This window comes from Lepidochelys olivacea (genome assembly GCF_965140295.1).
Source record: "Lepidochelys olivacea isolate rLepOli2 genome assembly, chromosome: 7".
In the NCBI taxonomy this organism is placed as follows: domain Eukaryota; kingdom Metazoa; phylum Chordata; order Testudines; family Cheloniidae; genus Lepidochelys; species Lepidochelys olivacea.
The window spans coordinates 2,652,127-2,666,080 of NC_140417.1; the positions used below are offsets into that span (position 1 = coordinate 2,652,127).

Consider the following 13,954-nt stretch of genomic DNA (forward strand, 5'->3'; position numbering starts at 1 on the left):
TTTTCTTATTTTATTGGGTTGCTGGGTGATTTGGTTGCTGTTGTTGTTGCTACTTATAACGCTGATTGGTAGGGTGCCTAGAGCTCACGCACAGGGGGTTTTGTATCGTTTTTCAATCAAAGAATGAATAATGTTTTGGATCAGCAAAGCAGTGGAGGCAGCTGACATCCAGAAGAGGGTGAGCAGACCAGCTGCTGCGTTAGTTCTTCTCTAGTTTGGATCCCATTGGTTATCTTAAGTGCTTTCCTTATCATCTCACTTCAGAGACCACTGAAAGCAGGACAAGCATTGCTTGGCCAGCCGGCTCTGCAGCAGACCCCTCTGCAACAGCTCAAGGATTGCAAGAGCTGGAGTGGGGCGTTGGTTCATGTAACCATTCAGTGAGGAGTTCATCTCATTTAAAAACATCTAAAGCTTCACAGAACAAAAGGCAGAAAGTAATCAGAGAAGTGGGGGCAAGAACATCCCACCGTAATAGGCTGGACAAGAAAGCAGAGGTAAAATTTCTACTAGCAATGGATGATTCCGTTCAGATAAAATATTAACTGGCCTTCAGCCTGCTCCTCCTCAAGTGGGCAGGTTTGCACTACTGTAAGGTTCGACATGACTTGGGTAGGTACCCCCAGCTCCCCTTTCTGTACACCCAGATCTCCTCTGCCTCACTCTTCGGCACATCCAGCTGCCGGGCTGAACACCCTCACAAGGAACCCGCCTCTCCCTTATTCCCCACATTCACCCTCATGGTTGCAGCATTTACAAGGCACAGAAGTTTTAGTGACTTGTAGTGTTCATGGCGTGGGGGCGGGAAGTGATGCTATCTGATGGGTTTGCCACCAGCTTCCATTAAAGTCAATGAGCAAGAACGATCATGCCCCTTCCCCTTTTGACATACCCCCTGCACCAGGAGGGCCAGGAGAAGATAGTCTAGCCAGCCATGTTGGATCTATGCCAGCCAAGGAGTCTCAGTACTCCCATATTGAGGAAATTCTCAGCTGCCCAGGGCAGGGCAGACTTTCCGCCCCTTTGCTTTGTGGGAGTGGTGCAGCGAGGCCAAAGCACGGTCTGAGGATCTGGCCCAGTGTGTTTACTTGTGCCATTCATATTTCTGTTCTGAAACTCCTCGCCTACCTACCTGTTATACACTCAGCTAGAGAATTGTAAACTACTACTAGAATACATCCAAACTTATTGTCAGACCAGATGGGTAATTCTTCTCAAATCTTTCAAATTTTGGACATAATTTATGTTTTTTAACACATCCCAGCCAAATCAGAAAAAAAAAAATCCTGTTTGCTAATGCATCATTTTTGCAATCGCCAAATACTTGAATTTTTCTATAAGATCAGCAACTATTTATTCTACCTGAGAAAAACCAACTGCTGCGTAACCCTGTATTTGGAATGTACTGCCAATAGCATTTATCCTCTTACAATAGTAAGAAGGAAGGAATTATTTTGTAGTGAAGACAGATTTTAGGTGGGGAATATGGAGAAGACATTTGCCAAAATATGAAATCAGGCAGCAGATCTTCCCATGGATTTTGCACGTTTGATTATGACTAGGGAAGTCCTGCTATTAGAATGCCATTGACTTCTGTGCGGTCTGATTAGGGGCTTTCGTTTCTGCATAGGATCGGGCCACGTTTCTGCTTCACACCCTTTGTGTTAATCCAGTGAATCTAATTTATTTTTTGCATAAGGAGTATTTGTATGACTGGATCTAGCGAATGCAGGAAATTTGGTCTTGAGAACAAATTTTGCTTGTCATCCTATGCTATAGATAGATGCATAATTCATGAATTTCACACTGGTCATATGTTTATTGCAAACAATGTTCTTTGCATTGATTCAGATACCAAGCAATCTTTGCAGGAGACAGCAAATTACAATGCAAAACCAGTAAGCTAGTGCTTTGTGGTTTTAAAACAAAAAACAACAGCCAATTGATTTTTTTGAATCTTTTGTCATCACTAGCGTTTGAAAAGTCAGTGTTGCGTACAGCCGTTCTCATTTCTTTACATTTTTTTTTCATTCCTCATGATAAATATCTAATGACCCAATATGAACAAAGTGTGTCTATGAGATTCTGTGGCTGCATATTTCCCATGTCCACCTGGCCTAACCAAGAGAATCAAAGCATAGGGTCCTGATGCTAGAGCAGTGGTGGGCAACCTGTGGGCCACATGTGGCCCATTAGGGTAATCCGCTGTCGGGCCTCCAGACAGTTTGCTTACATTTGTAGGGCTCCCAGTGGCCACGGTTCACCATCAAACAGGAACATAAGAATGGCCATACTGGGTCAGCCGGCGGTCCATCCAGCCTTGTGTCTTCTATTCTCACAATGGCCAATGCCGGACGCATCAGAGGGAATGCACAGAACAGGCAGTCATTGAGTGAGCCATCCCCTGTCGTCCAGTCCCAGCATCTGGTACTCTGAGTCTTGGCGGTACCCAGAGCATGGGCTTGCCTCCCTGACTTAGTCATCTTGGCTGAGTCCTCTCTCTTTTCCAGCTTGGCTGAGTCCTCTCTCTTTTCCAGCTTGGCTGAGTCCTCTCTCTTTTCCAGCTTGGCTGAGTCCTCTCTCTTTTCCAGCTTGGCTGAATCCTCTCTCTTTTCCAGCTTGGCTGAGTCCTCTCTCCTTTCCAGCTTGGCTGAGTCCTCTCTCTTTTCCAGCTTGGCTGAGTCCTCTCTCTTTTCCAGCTTGGCTGAGTCCTCGCTCCTTTCCAGCTTGGCTGAGTCCTCGCTCTTTTCCAGCTTGGCTGAGTCCTCTCTCTTTTCCAGCTTGGCTGAGTCCTCGCTCTTTTCCAGCTTGGCTGAGTCCTCGCTCTTTTCCAGCTTGGCTGAGTCCTCTCTCCTTTCCAGCTTGGCTGAGTCCTCTCTCTTTTCCAGCTTGGCTGAGTCCTCGCTCTTTTCCAGCTTGGCTGAGTCCTCGCTCTTTTCCAGCTTGGCTGAGTCCTCTCTCTTTTCCAGCTTGGCTGAGTCCTCTCTCTTTTCCAGCTTGGCTGAGTCCTCTCTCCTTTCCAGCTTGGCTGAGTCCTCTCTCCTTTCCAGCTTGGCTGAGTCCTCTCTCCTTTCCAGCTTGGCTGAGTCCTCGCTCTTTTCCAGCTTGGCTGAGTCCTCGCTCCTTTCCAGCTTGGCTGAGTCCTCGCTCTTTTCCAGCTTGGCTGAGTCCTCGCTCTTTTCCAGCTTGGCTGAGTCCTCGCTCTTTTCCAGCTTGGCTGAGTCCTCGCTCTTTTCCAGCTTGGCTGAGTCCTCGCTCTTTTCCAGCTTGGCTGAATCCTCTCTCTTTTCCAGCTTGGCTGAGTCCTCTCTCTTTTCCAGCTTGGCTGAGTCCTCGCTCTTTTCCAGCTTGGCTGAGTCCTCTCTCTTTTCCAGCTTGGCTGAGTCCTCGCTCCTTTCCAGCTTGGCTGAGTCCTCGCTCTTTTCCAGCTTGGCTGAGTCCTCGCTCTTTTCCAGCTTGGCTGAGTCCTCGCTCTTTTCCAGCTTGGCTGAATCCTCTCTCTTTTCCAGCTTGGCTGAGTCCTCGCTCTTTTCCAGCTTGGCTGAGTCCTCGCTCTTTTCCAGCTTGGCTGAGTCCTCTCTCTTTTCCAGCTTGGCTGAGTCCTCGCTCCTTTCCAGCTTGGCTGAGTCCTCTCTCCTTTCCAGCTTGGCTGAGTCCTCGCTCTTTTCCAGCTTGGCTGAGTCCTCTCTCTTTTCCAGCTTGGCTGAGTCCTCTCTCTTTTCCAGCTTGGCTGAGTCCTCGCTCTTTTCCAGCTTGGCTGAATCCTCTCTCTTTTCCAGCTTGGCTGAGTCCTCTCTCCTTTCCAGCTTGGCTGAGTCCTCGCTCTTTTCCAGCTTGGCTGAGTCCTCGCTCTTTTCCAGCTTGGCTGAGTCCTCGCTCCTTTCCAGCTTGGCTGAGTCCTCGCTCTTTTCCAGCTTGGCTGAGTCCTCGCTCCTTTCCAGCTTGGCTGAGTCCTCTCTCCTTTCCAGCTTGGCTGAGTCCTCTCTCCTTTCCAGCTTGGCTGAGTCCTCGCTCTTTTCCAGCTTGGCTGAGGCCTCGCTCCTTTCCAGCTTGGCTGAGTCCTCGCTCTTTTCCAGCTTGGCTGAGTCCTCGCTCTTTTCCAGCTTGGCTGAGTCCTCGCTCTTTTCCAGCTTGGCTGAGTCCTCGCTCTTTTCCAGCTTGGCTGAGTCCTCGCTCTTTTCCAGCTTGGCTGAGTCCTCTCTCCTTTCCAGCTTGGCTGAGTCCTCTCTCCTTTCCAGCTTGGCTGAGTCCTCGCTCTTTTCCAGCTTGGCTGAGGCCTCGCTCCTTTCCAGCTTGGCTGAGTCCTCGCTCTTTTCCAGCTTGGCTGAGTCCTCTCTCCTTTCCAGCTTGGCTGAGTCCTCGCTCTTTTCCAGCTTGGCTGAGTCCTCGCTCTTTTCCAGCTTGGCTGAGTCCTCGCTCTTTTCCAGCTTGGCTGAGTCCTCTCTCCTTTCCAGCTTGGCTGAGTCCTCTCTCCTTTCCAGCTTGGCTGAGTCCTCGCTCTTTTCCAGCTTGGCTGAGTCCTCTCTCCTTTCCAGCTTGGCTGAGTCCTCGCTCTTTTCCAGCTTGGCTGAGTCCTCTCTCTTTTCCAGCTTGGCTGAGTCCTCGCTCTTTTCCAGCTTGGCTGAGTCCTCTCTCCTTTCCAGCTTGGCTGAGTCCTCTCTCCTTTCCAGCTTGGCTGAGTCCTCGCTCCTTTCCAGCTTGGCTGAGTCCTCGCTCTTTTCCAGCTTGGCTGAGTCCTCGCTCTTTTCCAGCTTGGCTGAGTCCTCGCTCTTTTCCAGCTTGGCTGAGTCCTCGCTCTTTTCCAGCTTGGCTGAGTCCTCGCTCTTTTCCAGCTTGGCTGAGTCCTCTCTCTTTTCCAGCTTGGCTGAATCCTCTCTCTTTTCCAGCTTGGCTGAGTCCTGGCTCCTTTCCAGCTTGGCTGAGTCCTCTCTCCTTTCCAGCTTGGCTGAGTCCTCTCTCTTTTCCAGCTTGGCTGAGGCCTCTCTTGCAGTACACTCTGGCTCTCCCCTGGGCATGCTGTTATGCTGGGATGAGGGGCCAAGAGGAGTGAACTAGAGCTGGTGTGCTAGCTATACACCAGCTGTGGATTTCCCCCATGGCCTTGGCCAGCTTTACGGCCCACAGGTGACACTGCAGCAGCACCAAGGGCCAGGGGTGTGAAGCAAACTGGTAATTGCTAGGTGCAATGGGCAGCTCCATGAGAATGATTCAGAAAAGCTCTTTGTGGCTCTATTGTGTAATCTTCTTTGCAGCGGTGACCGTGCTCTGGTCACAGCTAAGACAGAGTTCTTTAGATGACTTATTTTGCCACTGAGCTCATCTGATTAACATAAATGATCTGCTAATTATTCTTCAGCTGCAGTTTTTTCTGTAGCATTTAGAAATAAGATGAGGGGAAGAATCTCAAGCCTTGGCAACATATGTCAGAACTCCATGCAGGGGTGTGGGACTGTGGTTTTAAAAGGCAATAGCAAAATGGGGCCTTTTTAGGAGCTGATGATTTTTTGAATTGTTAGATTCGCATAACAGTACTTTCCCATGTTAAAAATGCAAATAAGTGCTCAGAATAGTTTTCAAAACTACAATTATATTCACATGCCCTTAGATCTGAAAAATAATGAATCATTACACCCTGACGTTGCATTGACATTCCCAAACGGGTCTGAAAGCAACTGGAGTCTGAGGAGCTGTTGGAAAAACCTGCCGAGTGACTCAAACAGATTTCGATGGTAATATAGTCTATTCAGCAGTCTCGGCTTTCCACTTCCTAAAAGTTATTGGCTTATGTTAGAACAGCACCTCGCCTGGTGCGCGTGTGCTGCGGGGGGAGGTCCACAGGCAGAATCTAGTGAACTGAAAACAACGCAATCAGCCAAAGGAGTTTTGTGTTTTTCCATTTACTGCTGGGTTTAAGGGTTTATTTTGTAGCTGCACGAGAAGGCTTCAGTTCAATATCAATCGCCTTCTGGGTGCAGAGAGGGGTTCAGATATTGAGTTTTAATGCATGATAAAATTTGTGACAACACTAAGCTTGCTAACATTTAGACCAAATGCTGTTTTGTATGACATGGGGGACTGCATAATCTTGTGTTCAGTAAACAGGCAAAGTAAGTAATTTGTAGCCGTTCTCTTTGATATCATGCTTTCTAGCCAGGGGCAAGGAAGTTCTGGGGGTTTTAATCCTCCCCCCTGCCAAACAGATGAATAGCAACTCTGTCTTTGCTCAGTGGCTGAATTAAAATTGTCTACAATATCTACAGCCTCTCTCCCCTGCAGATAGAGAAGCTGAGAGTGGTGCCTTGAACAAGGGTGACTCTTCCATTCTGGATCTGTAATCATGTAAACTGGAAATACAACCATTGTCAGCTATGCACTCAGATTAGCCTGGCTGTTAAGTTCCCATTCTGGTATTTATTGTTGCACTTAGAACCTTTTCAGCGATCCTAAACAGTGTCTATGCCTTTTGCTGGTCCCGTGCACAGGGGTGAATTTTTCCCTATCAGTGTTTTTGTAGAAAAGTTTCAAATACCTGATCTGCTTTTTCTGCTGCTGCTCTGTCTTATGTTCTATCTAACCCTCAGTTAAGCTACACACTAACTAACTCCCATAGGTTTCAGAGTAGCAGCCGTGTTAGTCTGTATCCGCAAAAAGAAAAGGAGGACTTGTGACACCTTAGAGACTAACTGCTGGAAATGGCCCACCTTGATTATCACTACAAAAGGTTCCCCCCCACCCCCCCCGCACTCTTCTGCTGGTAATAGCTCACCTTACCTAATCTCTCTCATTGCAGTGTGTAGGTAACACCCACTGTTTCATGTTCTCTGTGTATATAAATCTCCCCACCGTATTTTCCACTGCATGCATCTGATGAAGTGAGCTGTAGCTCACAAAAGCTTGTGCTCAAATAAATTGGTTAGTCTCTAAGGTGCCACAAGTCCTCCTTTTCTTTTTACTAACTCCCATAGTTGTCTGTGCTGGTGCTTATAGGTGGACTCACAATAATTGTTTGTTCTTTTTATGGGTGTCAGTTCTTAGGGAAGGAATAGCTTTATTTTTAGGTTTATATTATTTGATAGCTATGAACAGCACACGGTCATTAATTATGAGTTTTAAAGCTTTCAGTATCTTTTAAGGCTCAGCCCTTAGAATAAACCCTCAGCAGCTCCAAATCTTTCCTATCATTTGGGCAGGGATTTGCTGGAAGGTACATTCCGGACAGCTCATATAATGATGTATGTGTAACCCACATTAACAGTGCATGGCTCTTTGTCCCCGAGACGGGTGCATCCACGTGACAAGGTTTATACATTTGCTATGGGAGCACGGATGTTAGCTTGTACAGTAGATGCACCTGCTTTTAGATCGAGATCCTGGTTTCAATCCCTGCTACCCACCCATCATTACGTACATGTTCTGTAGTGTGCTGTATAAAAATAATTAGGGTGAAATTCACCAAGGTGAACAGAGTTCATATAGGGTCCTATGAGCCACTTAAGGTGAGCCATTAACACAGAGCTTAACTGGTATATTGGCTCTTGTGTGAGCTGTCTGCATTGGGGTGAGTTTCACCATCAGACCGGAACCCCCGGGGCCTGAATTCCGTAGGTGAGCGCTCTTCCAACCTGCACATTAAATGTCCTGCTCTGCTAGCTCGAGTTATTAGGGCATTGTCATAATAGCTGACAGTTCTTCACATGAGGCAGAGTCTGTTTTGACCTTCTCTGGTTGGAAACTGATTGCCAGTTTAGTTGTCCTTTTCTGCCCATTTGAGATGGTGATGTGAGAAATCAGAACTGACAGTGCATTTTCCATCGAAATCCTGGCAGAAATTGGGTAATCTACACATCTTTGTGGAATAATTCCAACCCCAAGCTGAAAAGAGAGGGACACAGGGGACACACCGCCCGACTCTGCACCTGAGTAAAATATGCTGCAGCAAAAAGTTAAGTCAGCAAAACTGCTTGCGACCCACATTTGAAAGGGGGAAACTGAAGCAAAGGATTGCTGGGGGAAGAGATTTCGCGCGACAGGAGAAAAGTGAAATTCTTTGTCTCTCTTGCTGAGTAAAAAGATGCACAACATAATAGAAGGAACGGTATGCTGCTTCTGAACCCGAATAGCTGTCTGTGGGGCATTAGTGGAGTGAATCTACAGCACCTGCTCTCATTGAATGGAAAAATATTCCTTTGATTTTCAACCAGTGAATGGCCCCCGAACTAGAATCCCTTTTTGGTGGATCATAGAATCATAGAATCTCAGGGCGGGAAGGGACCTCAGGAGGTCATCTCGTCCCACCCCCTGCTCAAAGCAGGACCGATCCCCGACTAAATCAATGTGGATGTGGAGCACTGCAGGTCACATGCTGCTCAATCCTTGATTCCAGGTGCTAAATTGCACTGAAAGGTGGTAAATTGCTAAAATCCATGAAATACTTCCCCCCTCCCCCCACCCGCCCATTACTATTCTGTATAAGTAATTGCTATGATTGTCAAAGGGATGTGCAGTCGGGAAGGGGAGAGGTGCTGCAGTCATGAATGCCCAGTAACAAATATATTCAAAGTTAAGTCAGAAAAAATGGCAGTGATCAGAGAAACGTAGGCACGGTTATTTACTTTTGTAACCTGGTTCACTATATACCACTCAAGTTTGATAACGATAGCTAATGACCTGCTTCTTTCAACTGATGTAGACAAACTTTCTTTTATGGTTTTACTTGGTCTCTGCTTGCTGCGATTGATGTTATCAATCATTGTTTTGCTCCCGTGCCTCTAAGGCAATGTCAGATATGATCTCACAGGATAAAACAACCAACACGATTTGCCAACCTACTCTGTACTGGACTTGACTGACAACCAATACAATAATCAAGACAACTCTGCTTATAGCATTTTCCCATCTGGTCCAGAAGAATGTGGCTTCTGATTCCTGTTGTTACACCAGTAATTTCACTATAGTGCCCTGCTAGGTGAGTTGTGCATTGTGGCTGAAATCCACATTCTCTAGGCCTTAAATGATACATATGTCCTGTATTGTCTCTTGGTTCAGGTGTGAATTTCAGCATGTTAAAAATGCCATCCTTCTAACGAGTGGAAATAAAAGTATCAAGGGCACACTAACATTTTCAGAGGTGCGGGAGGGCCTTTGGATGGAATGTGTGGTAGGCTTGGGTGACTCCAGCATGGACAGAACTAAGTGGTGCCATGTTGAAAGAGGTGCTCTCATGTACATAAAACATTAACTCAAGGTCCCCTCTCCCTAGATCTTGTGGATTTCCCAGAAGAAAAATTCCCATTGCATCCTACCATGCTATTTAAAAGTGCAGATGGTAACCTTGCACTGGGCAACTTTCACCAATTTAAAAGAGGTACTAACATCCAAGGTTACTGCTACTGAAAGGGTAACAGCTGATATGCTCACTTTCAGAGTCATTGTACTCGGGGTCCAGCATCTAACTCATTACTTTTTAAAGTGTCTTGGGAGATACCATGAGTATGAAAAGCAGCCTATAAAGCCAGATTCTATTTTAAACAGTAAGTCTTCCCTCTGACTGAAGGTGATGTATTCGGCTGCTCAGTGTTCTTATTTGGGACCAAAAGGTTTGTCTTTGCCCAGCAGTGGTGTACAGTCTTTGCAATGCCTATGGCTGCACTGGCAAGTTGCTATGGCTCCCAAAGACTGGTTTATGAATGTTATAATTCTTGACGTCTGATTTGTGTCCATTTATTCTTTTATGTAGAGACTGTCCAGTTTGGCCAATGTACATGGCAGAGGGGCATTGCTGGCACATGATGGCATATATCACATTGGTGGATGTGCAGGTGAACGAGCCTCTGATAGTGGGGCTGATGTGATTAGGCCCAGTGATGGTGTCCCACACACCACACCACACAACAGAACCACTAACCTAGGAACCTATCCTTGCAACAAAGCCCGTTGCCAACTGTGCCCACATATCTATTCAGGGGACACCATCACAGGGCTTAATCACATCAGCCACACTATCAGAGGCTCATTCACCTGCACATCCACCAATGTGATATATGCCATCATGTGCCAGCAATGCCCCTCTGCCATGTACATTGGTCAAACTGGACAGTCTCTACGTAAAAGAATAAATGGACACAAATCAGATGTCAAGAATTATAACATTCAAAAACCAGTCGGAGAACACTTCAATCTCTCTGGTCACTTGATTACAGACCTAAAAGTGGCAATTCTTCAACAAAAAAACTTCAAAAACAGACTCCAACGAGAGACTGCTGAACTGGAATTAATTTGAAAACTGGATACAATTAACTTAGGCTTGAATAAAGACTGGGAGTGGATGGGTCATTACACAAAGTAAAACTATTTCCCCATGTTTATTCCCCCCCTCCACCCCCCAATGTTCCTCAGACATTCTTGTCAACTGCTGGAAATGGCCCATATGGAGATCACTACAAAAGGTTCTCCCCCCCGCTGGTAATAGCTCACCTTACCTGATCACTCTCTGGTTACAGTGTATATGGTAACACCCATTGTTTCATGTTCTCTGTGTATATAAATCTCCCCACTGTATTTTCCACTGCATGCATCCGATGAAGTGAGCTGTAGCTCATGAAAACTTATGCTCAAATAAATTTGTTAGTCTCTAAGGTGCCACAAGTCCTCCTTTTCTATCTACAGACGTTTCTCTCAAACCAATTTCCTGATGCTGGCTTGCGTCTGTTAATTGGCAATGGTGGTTTGATTTGCTTAGACTCAGAACAGAAAAGGTTTCTTCTTAAACATAAGTATCTGGAAAGAGGCTTGCACAAATTTCAGCCCTTTAACTCTGGTTTTCTGCCACTCAGCAAGTATTTATAGGTGTTTGACCTGTTTCCTTCAAGACACGATAAGTCATTTTTAAGCCAATTAGTTCTAGATTCGCTTTGGCAGCAACTTGAGTTCAGCTGGAAATTGGTCTGCAAAGAACACGAACCTTGGGGCTAGTAGAGGGAAGCGGCATGTTCAGTGGAGGTGGTGCAGGAGGGAGACTCAGGAGATGTGGGTTCTGCTCATGGCTCTAAGACGGACTGGTGGGTTATCTTGGGCAAGTCACTTCCCCTTTCTGTGCCTCTGTCAGGCAGGTGCGGCTCATCAGCTGTGGCAAGCAGGCTGCCTAGCAGAAGGAAAACTCTCTGATTTCAGACCAAGAACATCCCGCCTGGGCAGCTGGTTTGGAAAAGTTGTGCCACTCTCGCGTACTCTGTGGCTGTGGGTCTGCATTGCTGACTCCGGCTAACAGGACAAGGTGAAGCAAGAATCCAGAAGTGGCCAGTGAGATTTTTTTTTGTGCTTTTGGTGTTTTTGTTCACAACTTGAGACAGCTTTAATGGGCCTCCTGATTTTCAGAAAGTTCTGAGCTCCTGCCATCTGAAAATCAGCCCTCTTTTCAAACGCATCATGTTGGGCATCCAAAAATGGAGGTGTATGGAGAGACTTTGGCAAACCAGTCAAGTGTCTGAAACCACTATGGCTTATTGCTGAAAGCAGCCAAGTCAGCAGGCTGTAAATTGGCCATTCAGCAGTCTCAGTTTAACCAAGAGGGGAGGGGGGTCTTTGGTTGCCAGAGAGAGGGCAGCTTGACCTCCGTCCCTTCCTGATAAGAATTGTGTTGAAGTGGCTGCATCTTAGAAGAGCAGGACGTGCCCCAGGGATATCTACTGGGGCCTGAAAGCTGCAAACTCTGGAAAAACCCACACCTGGTTAATCCATAATTAGAAGAAAGCTCTTGTTTGACTATTGAAACTGCTTACTTAACAAGTTTTCTGTAAGGGACATGTCATTCTATTACTAATGTATAAATACGGGGGAAAAGTTTGAGGTAGTTGGACTCTTTTTGGACTCTCCCTCTGGATACATCTTGCAGTCCCCACCGGCAGACGGAAGATTTGGCCACCGGAAGCCTGCCGCTATGCCACTCGAGAGCCACACCCAGCTTTGGTCATTATCAAGGGCGGGGATGTTTTGCGGACGTGTTGCGGACGTGTGTATAAGTGCTTGAGACTAAAAGTAACATTTAGCTTTAAGTGAAAGCATTCGTGTGTTGTCTTGTTTGTGCCGCGGTTGGACGGCCATGTCTCCCCTGCTTTATTTCCTGACACCACCTCGCACAGAGTCCAAGAGCTGTGGGTGGAAAGAACCCCGGGTAACCGAGGCACCCAAAATCATTGGTCACTTTTGAAAAATCTTGAGAATTTCAGAGCCACTGACCAAGAGAGCACTTGAGCTTCCCGCACTGTTCAGCCTAGGATCAGCCATCACCATCAGACTTTTTCCCCATGTCTGTTGGCAAATCGGAAAGAGGAGCTGAAGCTATCCTCGGAGATATTTGGTTTTTATTTGGAAGGCTATTGCCTGGTAGCAAGGTAACAAACCAGTTGATTCTTATTCTGAAGAGGGAGATAAAAGTCAAAGTATGTTGTCACATCTCTGAACAGAAAAGGAAGATCCTAAAGTCATATGCATCCTACACACATATCAAGTTGACCCATTCTCAGCTAAAAATGCCATGATCTGTTCCAGAATGCTACAAACCTTACCAAAGCCTGACTCACTGGCGCCAAGGTTAACTTGCACCCCAGAGAATATGGCCCATAATACCTGGCACCCTAGAGAAAACACGTTTACCAAGCGAAACCTGAGATCATAGATGGTTATGCCTAAGGCTGGTCAGAAAATGGGTTTTACACCCTTTGAAAAAGCTGAGATTTCAAGGAAAAACTAGTCTCAAGTTGGGGTGAAAAACCAAAGTTTTGACTATTTTGGCAAATAAAATAAAAATAATTCATTAGGTTCAATTGAAACACATCGCTTTGATGAATTTGAAATGTTTCATTTGACCCTTTTAATTAAAAAAAATAATTTTGAAAGTCATTTTGAAATGAAAAATCAAAATTTTTGTTTTGAAAATGTCAAAATAGGCTGTTCTGACATTTTTTCATTTTCTTCTTAATATGATTTCATGAATTTTGGTTCCCCTTGAAATGGCATTTACTGATGGAAACCTGTTTGGGTGAAAAAATCCGGACCAGGTCTACTTATGCCTCTCTCTCATTTGGAGGACATTTTTGTCTACATCCATCCCTACATACCATGCTGTCACCTTAGATTATTGCCACTCCTGAAACACTTAGTAGAAGCGTGGCGGGCACAATACTCAAAGTCCTCTTTTCCCTGTAACCTTGGTAGTCTTATTGATTCAGTACTTATCTAGACTTTGATGATCATCTTTCAAAAGCAGTTAAACTTGCTTTTTCTCAACTCAATAATATTGCTTAAATTCTCTCATTCTCTTCAGTCACACTCTATATCTATTAGATTGCATGCTTTCAGATTTTAAAGTTTGATTTATTGTAATTTGTTACTCCTAAATTACTGTTTCTCGAACGTAATCTGCTAAACACTCTGAAATTTTTTCGCTTCGCACCTGTACTTGACAGCAAATTGATCTGGCAATATTATTACATATTTTTGACAGTCTTATTTGAAATCCTTAAATCCTAGTGCACTCTGTTTCACTGTTTTATCATTGGCTCAGTCTTGTAATCCATTATCCACTTATGAAGCCCACAACTTCTTGTAGTTATGTTCCTGTCATAAATATAGCGGGAAGGGTAAACCCCTTTGAAATCCCTCCTGGCCAGGGGAAAGCTCCTCTCACCTGTAAAGGGTTAAGAAGCTAAAGGTAACCTCGCTGGCACCTGACCAAAATGACCAATGAGGAGACAAGATACTTTCAAAAGCTGGGAGGAGGGAGAGAAACAAAGGGTCTGTGTGTCTGTCTTATACTGGTTTTCTGCCGGGGATAGACCAGGAATGGAGTCTTAGAACTTTTAGTAAGTAATCTAGCTAGGTACGTGTTAGATTATGATTTCTTTAAATGGCTGAGAAAAGAACTGTGCTGAATAGAATAACTATTTCTGTCTGTGTA

The 13,954-nt window shown here is 45.6% G+C and overlaps 1 long non-coding RNA gene across 1 annotated transcript; it reads left to right on the plus strand.

Annotated features, from left to right (window-relative positions):
- The first annotated feature begins 265 nt into the window (after window positions 1-265).
- Window positions 266-12,752, plus strand: LOC311524021. Its single transcript, XR_014712466.1, has 3 exons — window positions 266-497; window positions 8,774-8,965; window positions 11,105-12,752. It is a non-coding gene; the product is annotated as an uncharacterized lncRNA (long non-coding RNA).
- Window positions 12,753-13,954: the final 1,202 nt, after the last annotated feature.